The sequence below is a fragment of the Manis javanica genome, chromosome 3, assembly GCF_040802235.1.
Source record: "Manis javanica isolate MJ-LG chromosome 3, MJ_LKY, whole genome shotgun sequence".
In the NCBI taxonomy this organism is placed as follows: Eukaryota; Metazoa; Chordata; class Mammalia; order Pholidota; family Manidae; genus Manis; species Manis javanica.
In genome coordinates this window covers 183,726,686-183,741,280 of record NC_133158.1, presented here as the reverse complement: position 1 = coordinate 183,741,280, position 14,595 = coordinate 183,726,686, and the positions used below count along the sequence as shown (strand labels likewise).

General features: G+C 35.2%; 1 protein-coding gene and 1 long non-coding RNA gene across 2 annotated transcripts in view; one reads left to right on the top strand and one right to left on the bottom strand.

The window, feature by feature from the left end:
• MARCHF1 (membrane associated ring-CH-type finger 1) overlaps nucleotides 1–14,595 on the bottom strand; it is a 937,042-nt gene that overhangs the window by 253,217 nt on the left and 669,230 nt on the right.
• The window catches only part of LOC140848237 (uncharacterized), a 42,981-nt gene that overhangs the window by 9,351 nt on the left and 19,035 nt on the right, over nucleotides 1–14,595 (top strand). The window contains exon 2 of the long non-coding RNA XR_012128804.1: nucleotides 7,869–7,948. This is a non-coding gene — a long non-coding RNA (uncharacterized lncRNA). The remainder of the gene's footprint in view (nucleotides 1–7,868; nucleotides 7,949–14,595) is intronic.

Sequence of the window (14,595 nt, the reverse complement as noted above, 5' to 3'; positions counted from 1 at the left end):
GCAAATTTCACTTAGGTGCTAATAATGTCTCTTCAGCTATACAAAAAGCTGAAATAAAATCCACTTGCATTTCAGAGTAAAATCAAGCTCAGTTTAACTAGAAACTAACAGATTGAAAGAAGACTTCTTAGAAAATGGACCCAGAGGAAAGATGAGTCTGACCTTCTAAGTGCAGTGTGAGCATAAAATTTGCATCCTCTAGTAGCACACATGACCCCAAACTACACCAAAAGGGCTGGGGCCCAGGAGTGGGAGGAGAGAAGCGTTTCCTTTGGCAGCAATGAAATGAGAAGTAAGGGACACGGAGTGGAGCTACACTCTCAGCAATGGATGAAGGTCGAAAACACAATGTCTGTGGCTCCTAGGCCACCCGACTGACAGGATTGGCAGTGTGCAAGGGCTGTAATCACGGGACAAGCATTTATGTCAGGAAGACTCTCTCATTCACACCTCCTAGCAATGAATATTTGCTTACCATGTTTTCAGTGTCCTTTCTATATTTTTGCAAAGGGGGTGAGAAAATTACCCCTTTATTGATAAGCTTAGGATGGAAAGCTGTTCCAGCAATGAATCCAGAATGAGAATAAAGTACCCAACTCCTTAAGAGTTTCAAAGGCACAATAAAGAAAATAATACAGGAGGAGCACATTTACTCACTACTCCAACTAAGGCATATGGGAATGTGTTTCTAGGTGAAAATGAACCACCTCTGATTTAGAGGCTTGTGACAGGGAGGTATTTGGATACATAGCCATTTTATGACTTACTATTACATTGATTCCATTGCAGATGGGTTTCTGCCATAATATGGCCCATGTAATAACCAAACCCACATAGACTGTTACTAAAATCCAAAACAATGTCACAGTCAAATTATTCAGAAGGCTACAGTTTCACTTAAAGGAAATTATGCATAGGACTCACAATATCTTCGTATTTTTTGCACTCTGGAAATTATACATATCCATAGGAACCTTTCAGAATCATTTTTGTCAATCAAAAATGCTTTTATGCTAAAAATATGACATCATACTAGTTCAGAACACCCCTTCTGGTAGAAAAGTCTGGGTCTTGCAGGATTCCAGACAAGATTAAGGCAGCAGCTCCCAGAGAGAGTGCCCCTCTGCTATCCCAGGCAAGGTCTGTTCACCAGGGCATCACCCCCTGACCTCCCCGACCTCCCTGAGCCAACATAACTGTTCCAACATAATCTCACACCTCAGTTTGTTTCTTCCCTTTGGGTTCCTTCCAGTTGCCTATGAATAAATTAGGTCTGCACTGTCTCCACAATCACTCTTCTCTCCCCCCTGCTGTCATTCTCTGCACTGTCTTCACACCTAAACCTCTGGTGTTCATTCTGCTTTCATAGTCCACCAGTCCCTAGCTAATAGCTTCTACTCTGCTTTTACATCCATATTACTCCAGTAGAAATTTTCTTGATTTCAATATACTAATGTCCTCCAACTGTACAAACAATAACTGTTTCTGGGACTTTTTGTTGATGGAAATCAAGAGGGAAAGAGAAAAAATGGTGTGGTGCTTAAATCATGATGTCACCTTTATTCTAATGTCAAAATACTTCCTTTTGTTTGCTGCTTCATAAAGACAGGAGTAATGAACAGAGTTTTCACTGTTTCATTCCTGCATTTGACACCAATGTTTTTAGATTAACAATAGAACGTTTCAACAAAACTTCAAAAATTTTCTAGTCTATTTCAAAAGAATTTTCTCTTTGCATTAGTCTTCACATTCTTTTGAGGAAAGTAAATCTCTGCAACAAAATATAAAGAAAATGCCATCCAATTTTTAATAAACAAAATATTTAGATTCTATGATGAATTGAATTTAAATTTCCTCAACTTTAACTCGATGGCTTGCAAGTATAATTCATGTTTGTTACTTTGCTTTTTTGATCAACATATCCAAAATATAATCCAACACAGATATCTCCTATTTTCAACAAGCGACTGTTGATTTTCATAATCTAATATTTGTAATGCATATTTCACATTGTATGTCTGTAAAATGGCAATAAAACATAGGCATAATTCTTTCAGTGACACAACTAAACCCCCATCATATGTACAGCTAAATCCCAACTACTGCTTACTTAATTGGCATCATCTTCTAATGCACATGTATGCAATTAAAACATTTGAAGAACTATTTTAAACTGAAGAGTAGAACATAATCAGCCAATCCTGATTTAGATGCAATTTTCTATGTATGGAATTTAGAATGAAACCCTAACAACCACAACACTTAAAAAGTGCACACTGCAATGTCCTTCCTGGTATTTCAGAGCCTGTTTGTTGGCTGCAGTCAGTTACAGGGCAGAGTTAGACTAGGATCCCAGAAAGGAAGCATGAGTGTGGAGGGGCGAAAGAGCACCGGCCTGGGAATTAGGGGCACTGAGCCATGATAGACCCTGATTCTACTGCTTCATGACTTTCTGATCTCAAGCAAAACAAGGTATTGAAATTTCTCTAAGTCTCCTCTCTCAAATCAGGCCTCCTTCCCAGAGCCCTTGGAGGATGTATGCATGATTCACGTAAACAACTCAGTTCAACGTCTGACATAAAGCAGATGTTAACATATTAGTTCTTCCCCTTCTGTATGCACACCCACTTTTTTTAAAATTAAAAGTCAGTAGAAAATGTTATCCCTAAATGAAAAGCAGAATTAAGCAGGCAAAAATGTCATCTCAATCTAGAAATGTAAGTTGTCATAGCAATGCAAATATCATCCTCCTATTTTCTCTAGTTAGATAGTAATGGGAATATATTTCACAAACTGAAAGCAGCATTTAGGAAAGTCTCAAGTGTTACTGGCATTGGTGCACTTACAGAATCACTTGCTGGAGAACAGATCCAGCCCAAGGCTGCAGGAAAAGATATAGACCTCAAGGGAAGAATTTCTCTACCTCTCAGAAATTTCCCCTTTGCTTCCCTTCATTTCAAGATATTTCCTAACTTTGAAGATTAATTTGATTTTATTGATAGACTAAAAGAACAAACAGTATAGAAAGTGTTTGGTCATACTATTAAGTTCAATTGTATATCTTCTCAGATATCGTTGAAATAAATGTGTTATTTATACAAATTATTGGGAATGGCTTCTGGGAGGGAATTGCTTAAGGAAAATCCTTTGTACTTTATTTTAATAATTAACAAACAGCGGCAGCTGTGGTGCACAGTACTGATGGTTAGGCTGACATCAATGTCTGAGTTGTATATTTCCTTGGTTTTCCTCTTTATTTTTTTCGATTATTCAGAATATATACTCCCTAAACATGATACATGTTTCAGGCTATATAATCTCTCCCTGCTGCTTATCACATTTTAGTTCCTAAAATATTGCTATTTCTGAATAATTGCTTGATCAACTATGTCATTCACTTAAATATTATCACAATAAAAGATATGTTTGCAAAATTCCTAATACATGAAACAATAAATTTGTAATGACAAAAAAAAATGGATCCATAACATGATGATAATTCTGTAAAAATCCACAAATTCACAAAAAGATGCACATATTGGCAGAGAAAGAGACTGGAAATACAGTGACATTCCCAGTGCTTAAGCTGGATGATAAGAGTCATGATTTTTATTCATTTCTTTGTATTTTCTGCATTTTCCAAATTTTCTAAATTATGCATGCATACAATGATATTAAAACATTTTATTTTTAGAAATGAATAATAATTGGAAGAGTTCCATACATATAATAATAAAATATTTAGTTTTTACTTGATGTTGCAGAGCTATGAGCCTCAGATTTATACTATATTCTTTTTTAAAATAACTTATTGTGAAATAGAGCACATGAACACAAAATATATATAATTTGGGGGCAAAAAATAATAAACAATTTTAAGTCCATCACCAAAATTAAGAAATAGAACATTTTTTTATAAATATTTTGAATGCTGCCTTTCATTTTGTTCTTGACTATTCTTCACTTGTTTTCCTTCCAGATATATCTGGGACCCATTTTATCAATTTGTAGGAAAATTCCTCCCAGAATTGAATTGTATGTACATAACAAGTTCATGAAAATCTGTTTGTGAAATTGATTTTTTTCTATTCAATCGTATTTTAGTCTTTTAATGTCTTTCAATAAAAGTTTGCTGCATAGATACTGCACATTTTTGGTTGGATTAATTCTCAGGCACTTTAACGAGATTTTCTAACTAATTTTTACTTGTATAGGAAAGCAATCTTGCTAAAATGTTCACATTGTTGTTAATTTCTTTTGTAATTTTATTAATGTTTTGATAGAAATGTGTGAAAAATTTTTCATTATTCCATGTAATTCTGTCAAGTTTGGAAAGATAGCTAATATATATATATATTATAATAAAATATAAAATAAAATAAAATAAAAATAATTATAAATATATATATATATATATATATATTTATAATTATTATATTCCCTTAGGAAGTTGAAACTTCTACAAATATGTAGTCAGGCATTATCTCTAGCAATAAATTTGACTTAAAGTCTAATTTGTCTGCTATTACTACAGCCACAATGGCTTTTGTGTTGGTTTTTTTTTTTTTTTTTAGTTTTTGGTTTTGACAAGGAGTAATCACTTTCTATCTTTCATCTTGTGACTTTTCTGTGTCCTCATGTTTTAGGTGTGGCTAGTAGTTACCTTTTTGGATAGAACATTCCCATTATTATAAAAGTGCTATGGGACAGCTCTCAGCTAAGTGCCCCTTCAAAAAAGATTCTTAATAAGTAATTTCTGTGGATTCTGAACAGTCATTGTGTTGATTATTCTCAATTTGGAAGTTTTATCACTTTTCTTTCATCAAAGAATCCACATTTTCTAGTATGCTTGCAAAAATGTGTACCCTTCTATAAGTGAATATAATGTCTGAGAATATCAATTTAAGTCAACTGAGACCTAATAATAAAAAACAATTGTACAGACCTACAAATATTTGATGTTTCTTAACTAAATTCTCGGGAAAAAATTTTATCTGAAACATGTACTATCTTTACAGAGTTAAAAAATAGGCACCAACCATTACTCGAGTCTCAAATTGTTAATTGTAAACCTGTAGTTTTCTCTTATTTTATGTTGCATGCATGCTGTCTTTTCTCTTCAACATCATTTTCCTCTGCGATTCTATTTCATTAAAACACCCAACCTATAATTCCTAAGGGTCTTTCTCTTTACTATAACATCTTTGTACAATTAATAGGAATATAAATCTTTGTACAATTAAGAGTCATATAAAACACCTCTATCCCACCGCCTCTCAATAGCCTTATATATGCAGAATTCTGGTGACAATAGGAAGACATATAAACATATATTAAAATATATTAAAATGTATTTGACCTCCTTTCACCACATTTAAGCAAGAAGCAATTAAGTATCATCCAGTACTGAGGCTTTCAATAATTATTATGACATAATTTACCTTTCAACTGATTTTCAAAGATGAAGTCTTCAGACTCTACAGAACATCCAGAATCATTGCAAAAGAAAATTGCAAATCTTTTAAATGAAAATAACACTGCAGATGTTCCACTGGGGAAAGATGTTGGGCAAGGTGTTGTCAATGTCTTTAAGCTCCAGGGAGCAAGGCCAGCTTTCACATCAGTGAATAAACAGATAAGAACTAAGAAGTTCAAGGGTCTCTGAAATTAATTCTTTTCCTCTTAAATCCTGTAGACTATCTCCGTATTAGGAACTGGGGTACTAGTGGGGAAGAACACAGGGTACTAAAACTGCTCATGTCTGTATCTACTGGCAATTCTTACAGTATTTGTAATACCATCACCATGTCACTTGTGAATGAGAGCGAGAACAAAGATTTTGCTTTGTTTTTAAATAAAGGCAAAGAAGAGAAAGGAAAAACCCTATACATTTTAGCTAATCTTTTACCCAAAACTTATAAAGGATAAATCCTAAGTGTTCTAAGTTACAGATAATCTATGGATTTCAAATGGGCTATTAGGAACTGTCCAAAAACCAATACAAGGACAGAATATAATTTATGTACCAGTTCCTGAAAAAATTGTCCCTGGACATCTATCTACAAGTTTCCTGAATTTCTCTAAGTATAAACTCTGTCTTTTGTTCTATTTACAAAGTACTGTTTAAATATTTTGAGTTGTACCACTGAAACAGCTTGAATTACTTACAGTGATTTATTTTTACTTTATTTTTTATTACGATATAAAAAAATTGCTGAGTTGTACTAATCTGAAGTAGAAAGCACAATTAACATTTTACATTTTTATATACCCATGAATACACCCAGAGCAAAATACATATTTTAAGTATCTTTGGTTCACTATTTCCTCTTCCCAGTCAATTCTTCCTCCTATAATGCAACTGCTAGTTAAAGCTCAATCACATTCCATTAATTTTGCCTGTTCTTTAGCTTCACACAAAAGAATAACAAAGAATCTACTGTTTATGTCTGGCTTTTTTCACTCAACATAAGGCTTTGAGAGTCATCCACGCTGTTGCATGTAAAGGTTCTTCCTTCTTGGTTTAAGACACTGTGAAGTATTCAGTATATAGTTTATCAGTTGCAGAAATTTTCACAGAAGTACTTTTAAGACCATTTGTATTGGAGAGAAGGCATTTGAAATTGAAAAGGAAACATAAATTTTGAACACACATTAAATATGTTCAATTTTTGAAAGAAAACCATTGACCAAAATTTTCCTTGATTTGCTCAGGGCCTGTACTCTGTAACTTTGTACATAATACTGCCAGGATCTTATTTTATTTATAAAAGCAAGATAAATTTTAAAAATATAGTTCTTCCTCTGGTGAGAAAGATAAGCTGGTTAAAGGTATCTAGGGGCTTTGTTCCAATCACAGTGAATGCAGTGTTATAGGAAGTAATTTTCCTGACTAGCCTACCACTTATTTAGAAGTTCTCTTTCACATAGCAGAAGTGACTTCTAGGGTCACATCCAAGAGATAAAGGGAAGTGCTGATTTACTACCCAACTCATCCCATTAAGCCTCATTTTATACTGTTTCCTCTGACTCCCTAGACCTTTACATCTGCTAAGTTCTTTCTAAAATATACCAGTTGGAATTTCTGGAAGGAGTGATCTTCAAAGCTATACATCATTGGGGAATAAACTTATTACTGAATATTTTAAAATAATACTTTCTTAATGTAAAGCATGTACTTGAAGACTATCTCCATTCCACCTCCTGGATTCATAGGTGGCTCTAAGCTTTGCATTTTAATTAGATCCACTGAGTGCTAAATAACTTTTAGCTTTGCAATCACACTCTCCTTCATGTAATACTTTGTATACGGCTCAAGCACAGTGCTCACTTGAGATTTTATATTGTTAATAAAAGGTGCTTGAAGCTTGTCAGTTATTTTTTCCCCAGTGTAAATGATCTTTTGTACCTTTCCATTTCAATGCTATGTGCATTAAGAAAAAGAAAAGCAAATTCAGTCTTTAATCCTTTGCAGAGTCAAAAGTGTATTTCAGCAAAATAGTTCTATGAGGCATTTTCTTATATTTACACAAATATAAGACATCATCTTGGGATAATTGTTTGAAATCACTTGTAAGCCAAGCACTGAAGTTTTGAGTTCTGCAGCTGACACCATAACTAATTCCTAAAGCATGCTTCTGAAAACATGCAACATGGCAGGCATGGTTTATTTCTTTCCAGGATGTCCTTTCTTTCCTAGACATGTTAATGCTACAAGTGCTCTCCTAATCAAAAAATCTTTGAGAAGCGGCTCTTGAGTTAAACTGAGATCTTAGTGAAACGATCTTTTCAAAGAACTGTCGCTCTAGACCTTCCAACAGCTCAACTCCCAGCCATCATCATTTACTAACAGAACTGCACTCCCACAGGTCCTGAAAATATCCAATTTAGAGCAGCCAACATGCAGAGACATGGTGCACCTTAGAGCAAGAATTGAAGTATCTGAAAGGTAAGCACATCAAGTCTGTCTATTTTTGAGTCACAGTCAGTTTCCTACAGTGCTGGCTCTCTAAGTATGGCTCTCAGACCAGCAGCATCAGTGTTACTCTGGAAACCTGATAAGAACGCCAGGTGTCAGGTTCCACCCTAGACCTGCTTGGTTAGAGACCAGGGACGGGAATAAGCAGTCTGTTGTGAGCTCTCCAGGGGATTCTGATGCATACCAAAGTTTGAAGCCCACTGTTCAAAGGAAATACTGACCTACAAGAATATGAAAATATCTAGAAGAAAAATCAGTGGTCAATAATTATCTTTTTAATTAAATTAAGCAAGAATCACAAGACTAAATCAATATGATTAAAACTTTCCTGTTTTGCCACCTCTTATGAAAAAATAAAAGAGGTTTTATCTCCAGAGATCTATAGTTGTAATGAGATAATGTTCCATGCAGAGTTGAGTGAGTCATTGATAGAGTAGAAGTCAATTATATTATTATATTAATAATTGTGCCTACTAGCTAGTGCATTAAAACAATAAAAATGTAGAAGTGACTTACTTGGACCTCACCATTTTTCTTCAAAGTTTTTCCTTTCAGTCTGCTTCCTGTCCTGTCTTCATTTTCACTGTATGTGTAACTCTCATTGCCCCTTAGTTTCTAATGGGTCAGAGTGAGTTTTAAATCACTCACTTCAAAACACAACTCTTTTGGAAATGTCAATGGTTCCAATTTTGGAATGAGACTGTACTAAAGTTATATACTCCTAAGTAGGCTTTTAATAACCTACTTTTTCACCTTTGGCCACTGTGCAGAGACACCATCTGTCTGCACACTGCTACCTGAGATGGTGGCACGATGGAATTCTGTAAATATACACACACATAGACATGCACACCTTTCTTTAAGATTCAGCGGGTTTCTAATTAATAAGAACTAAAACTACAGTTTCTAAAAGATATAATTCAGAACATGCTTAACTCAGAAACAAAGTTTGCAAAGGAAAATTCAGCTTGAGCTTCAAATATTAAATTCAGCTTTTTTTATTGCACAGTAATGGCATTAACATGAAGAAAAAATCATGCTAAATATAAAATTTCAATTGAATTTTCCTAATTGAAAGTAAACATGTGATAACATCACGTTCTAGGGTTAAGTCATTAGGCTTCAGATTCCCTCTGTTGATGAGGACACAGCTTTGAAAACATTGGAGCACGTTGCCCCACTAAAAAAACAGACGTCACTGAATTCTGTGCTGCCGCTCTGGTTGCTGTGGAGCGACCGAGAGATGCTGATCGGTGGGCGGACTTGAATGGTCACACCTCCAGCACAAACACGAGGCCCACCTGTGCAGCCTCTCTTCTTTGCCCTTTTCTGACCTCATCAAAATGCCCTACCCCAATGTTTTTCGAGGACCCCTTGAGGATCCTTCTTCTTCCATCAATCTCTTAAATACTGTGATTTTTCCAGAGATCCTCTTAATTTAGTTTCATTTTATTCGCTTTATCAGGAAAAACCCCTCCCAACTTGGAAGCATTCATCCTCGGGGAAGGCTTAGAGTCTCTGCTTATCCGTATGCTGGGATCACCAGGGGGCGCTGTCCGCACTAGGGCATGCCTGTGGCATGAAAGGATGGGGGCAATACAGGGGCTACTATTAAAACCCCAACTGTTGGGCAATATAGGTGTGTTATTTTCTCCAATCAGCTTTACAAGCAACACGTTAATGTGTTAACTAATTGTGTGTGATGTTAATTTTTTTCTCACTTGGTTCCACATTCTGGGCAAGTGGAAAGAGTGGGAGGGACGAGAGAATGATTAGCAATCTCCACAAATTCCAAACAGGGAAACAGATTCAGACAGATCGCTGCAAGGACGCCTCCCTCCCACCTGAAAGCCCTAATCCATTTGGCCATCTAGTACCTTCTCTTTTCCTGTGAACTGCAGCATCCTCCTTTTTGGGGCCAACTATTCCCTTCCTACTCCAGCCATGTGGCTCAAGTAGGAACTGCTAACCCTCTTTATACCCTGAGCTCTTTGGCCCCGGGGGTAGACATGTGACCCGTGATTTGAATTGACAGTCTTTCTTCAGAAGGTTTTAGCAGGGAGGGATTTACTCTCTGGTGGTAAACTGGGAGGACATATGTAGATGGTCACCCTTTCCCAACTGCAAGGAAAAAATGAACTTAGAATGCAGAGAGCATTCTGGTACCTAGTGCCAGCTACTCTTATACCCGGGTGCAATGTTTCCCTTTCCAATTTTATAGGCCAGTAAACCTACCCACTTTAGTCCAAAACAGTGCAATCACTAACAATAAAATTTCCTGTCTAATAAAACATTGTCCAATCAACTAAATTCTAGATGTTAATCTGGAATGTAAAAAAAAAATACACAAAAATACACAAAATATAGAAGAAAGCAGAGATAACAAAGGGTAAAAAAAATTTCTAAGCTTAAAAATGGAAGATACAAAGGAAATATATCAAATGATAAAACATAAATAATACGACCTTCAGTTTGTAAAATATCCTAAACAAAAAATTTAATTGGACAAAAAAACAGTACATTTGCTAAAATTTTCACAAAAAAGTATAAATTGATAAAGGATAGCAATAATGTTCCCAGTAATAAAATGGTTCAAATACATAAACAATTCATAAAGAGAAAATATAAATGGCTACTAAACATTTAAAAAATGTATCACTGATAAAAAGAAAGATTACATTTTTTGGTCAAATGTTATATGCTGTATATATGTATCCATTCCAAGAAAATAACTCAAAATTACCAAAAGAATTCTTATGCCTAAAGATGTATGTAAAAGTGACAAACTAGAAGTAATCCAAATGTAATAGTGACACAAATAAAATTTGACATATCCATTTAAAATTGCTTAGCTATGAAATAATGCTAATGGAGGATTGTAGTCAAATTATGAAAATAGTTCTATTTTAATGTAAAGAAAAAAGGCATAGTATTTACATATGGCATTATTTCAACTACATTAAAAATAGATACAGAAAAATTAGTGGAAATAAATTCAAAATTTAAAGGTACTTAACTCTGGGTAGTTAAATCATAGGAGTCAATTTTTATTTGCTTCTTTATGTTTTTCTATATTTTGGCCAACAAGCATTTATTAGTTTTATACAATTGTTATATGCAAAGGTTTAACACTTTTCTAACAGTATTTTTAAAACACTTTCTTCTGAACTACAGGACTAATTCTGAAGTGATTGGTCACAGACCCTCTGGGTAATCGTAGTAAGATTCAGCTCTTGCCTCGCGTTCTCTCTGCTCAGGCCTGCACACATCTCCTGCACTGCTAGCTTCCTGCTGTGCTATTCTGTGACACACTATTTTGAGATAGAGAAAAAAATTACTTATATGCAGATCCTGAGTGACATTAGTTTATTTCCAACTAAGCAATATAACTGCAACAAAACCCCCAGCTTACCAAAACCCACTAATAATTCCTGCTCACATAAAATGTCCATTTCACTAATCATGTGTTGCCTGGAAAGTCCCTTCTCCATGGTAACTACCTGGCATTTCTGATTCAAGTACACAGTTGGCAGTCTTGCCCCAGTTTGATTGTCCTAGTCGAGTGGAAGTTCTGTAACCTGAATTTGAAATGCTGCAGCTGAAAAGAGATTCAAACTGAAGTATCAATTAAAACACCTTTCAGTGTGTGTTTTGGAAATTCAGTATTAGGTAACTAAAGGGTTTTTCAGAGTCAGAAACCACATCTATGAGTGAGGTACACATCTGGAAATGGGGAAGGGAGAGGAGGAGCAAATGCAAATACATTTTAAACCCACTTTAGTATTTCGGGAACAAATCAGATGTATTGCTTGGGTGGAGGTTAGATATGAGAGTTCGCACAGAGTTAGGATTTCAAGACTGAGCACCATCTCTACCACCGCATCCCAAACACATCCAGTCTCCTTTCTCTTCTTTTCACCTGCTTCCTTCTCTTTTTGTACCTCTGCAACTGATCTTCAGCTTTCATTTTACCTCCCCAGGCCATTACTTCAGCTAGCCCTGTCTATAAATGATTAACACATGATTTTAAACTTAGAATTTAAAAATTCTTTGTTGTTGTCAATCCAGTTAATATTCTCTGGGAAACTTTAGAAAGGGGTCATGATTTATGTAAGACTAGCATAGCTACAGGTTAGGCGAAGGGGCTTACTAATGGTAAGAAGAAAAACTTTTACCAGTGCTTATCTTTATAAAGTAATAGGTTCAAAAAAGTGCAGCTGAGACCTCAATGTCTAATCCTCTCTGCTGTGATATTTGCATTTTATAATGACATCTATAGTATTTCACACTTTTCCTATTTATTTCAAAATAGCACTTGAGTCATAAATGCCATTTCTGCCTACCTCTTTGGTAAAAGAAAATTTCCACAAGAAGTGAAAATGTTAAATTGCTGTTTGGTTCACTCTCTCCTATTACAAAGCCCTTCATGATTTCAGAATAAGTCAAAAGAAAAGGTCACAGTTTATACTGAAAGCCAGAACTACATGAAGTGAATAGTATCTACTGAGCATATTATGTGCAAAAGATATAATTTCTTTTTATTTTATTTTGTTTCCTTTCCTTTTATATAACAAATATATGTGTACATATTCATCTAAATTAGATAAAAGTCAAATACATATATGACATATATGTGGTCATCTTTTGGTGAAATTATTCTGAAATATTTGGTCAAAATATTCCTAAATAAAAACACGATTTAAAAACATTAGTGACTGATTTGTATTGTATAAATAATGTACTTACAGAAAGAAGGAGCACTACAGATTTTCATGAGTTCAGTAACTTCAACAAAACCACTTTTTTTTCTATCTCTGGATTTTCTTTGGTAAGGTTTCCTGTAAATGGTGCCATTTGAAAAGCTCTAAGCAAGACCTGTCAGATTTGGAGACACTTGTGGTTTGAAATCCTGACCACCAAGGTAGAAATGGGACAGGCTATTGCAGCGGGCTGGCAAGGAACAGTCGGACCTTCCAAAGTCAGCCTGCAGGGTCGTCCTCCCCAGCTTGGACCCCATCCTTGGTGCAGACAGCTGAGGTAGCTGAGGTTGAAAAACGCAAAGCAAAGAGAGGAGGAGGATGGGGAAAGTTCAGTGAAAAGTTCTGAGGATGCCGCCCCTCTGGGCTGATTTAAGATCTTTAGCAATATTAAGTTCAGAATGATAATGGTGCTTTCCACAGTCTGTAATTCAGTATTATTTTTAAGAAATATTGATCATAAATATATAAATAAGCATGTCCATCAATATTTTAAACTTTTCTATATTCTTTTACCATGTATTTTTACAAACATCTATCCAAACATAATCACGTTCTGGGTACAAAGTTACAGTTAACAAGATGAATAAGCCTCAGAGATCTGCCGTACAACATACCTAGAGTTAACAGTAAGGGATCATGCACTTAAAAATTTATTAAGATGGCAAATCTCATATTGGGTTCTTACCACAAAACAGAAGTAAAAGCAAAACAAAAGGATACGAGGAAACTTTGGGAGTTACATTATGACATTTAATCTCCACAATTTGGTAACTCAGGTATGGTTTTCATTCTCACTGCACAGATGAGGAAGCCGAGGCTTAGAAATATGAGACAAGGTCCCACAGTGTGTCTGTCTGGTTAAACACTTTTGTACCTAATGAGCTTTAGAATTCAGAATTTTTATTTTTACCTTAGAAGGCAATATGAAGCACACATGGTATAACATCACAATAGGGTAGGGGTGGTATCAGCAGCAAAACATAAACTCTTCACACTAACTGGGATAAGTAAAAGATTATAAATAGCTCATGTCAGCACAGGAGGGGGCTGTAGTCAGAGGAACTATAAAAATCATTGGGATTTTAGAGCTTTGCAAATTTAGGAAATGTGGACTTACCATGTGCTGAAAGTTACATGACTAGTCATTGGTAGATCTGAGTCTTGAACACTGTTAAGCTGGTATCTACACCCAAGCACTTGCACTATCCTCCTTTCCATCACTTCAAAGCAGTGGAATGGAAGGTCCAGAGCTGTTGGCACCCCCCACACCCCACACGAAGTGATCAGAGGAACTGAACTGATCAGAGGAGCTGAAATTCAAATCCAGATTTGTCTGACCCTAAAACATTGTCTCTATTCTCAGGGCTCTTCTGTCAGTTTCTTTGCATGTTGGTTGATATCTTGCCTCAGCTCTGCTAAACTACTTTACTATTCTGGTTGTTTACCTGTAAATAAGCATTATTATTCATGAAACTATTCTGCCCTCAGATTTCCCCAGGACAATGCACAGCATACATTACTGCTCACACAACCAGAATGCTGTACGAGACTATTATATAGATACGACTTCTTTGAAGCTTTCTGAAGTCAATTGTATTTTTAAAAAGAGATTAAAGAAAAAAAAACTGAAATTGCATTGCATCTGCTTATATTTTAATATACAAATTACTTCCATTCACTTCATTTTGTTATATATGATTTTGATTATCTTTTTAAGCAGTTTCAATTGAAAATAAACATATGAAGTGACTAAATTAATTGCAGATACCACACATCCTAGAAACTAGTAAGTAACATATTTGAAAACAAAATCATTCTAAAATGACTATAATATTATTTGCCATAACTTCATATTTT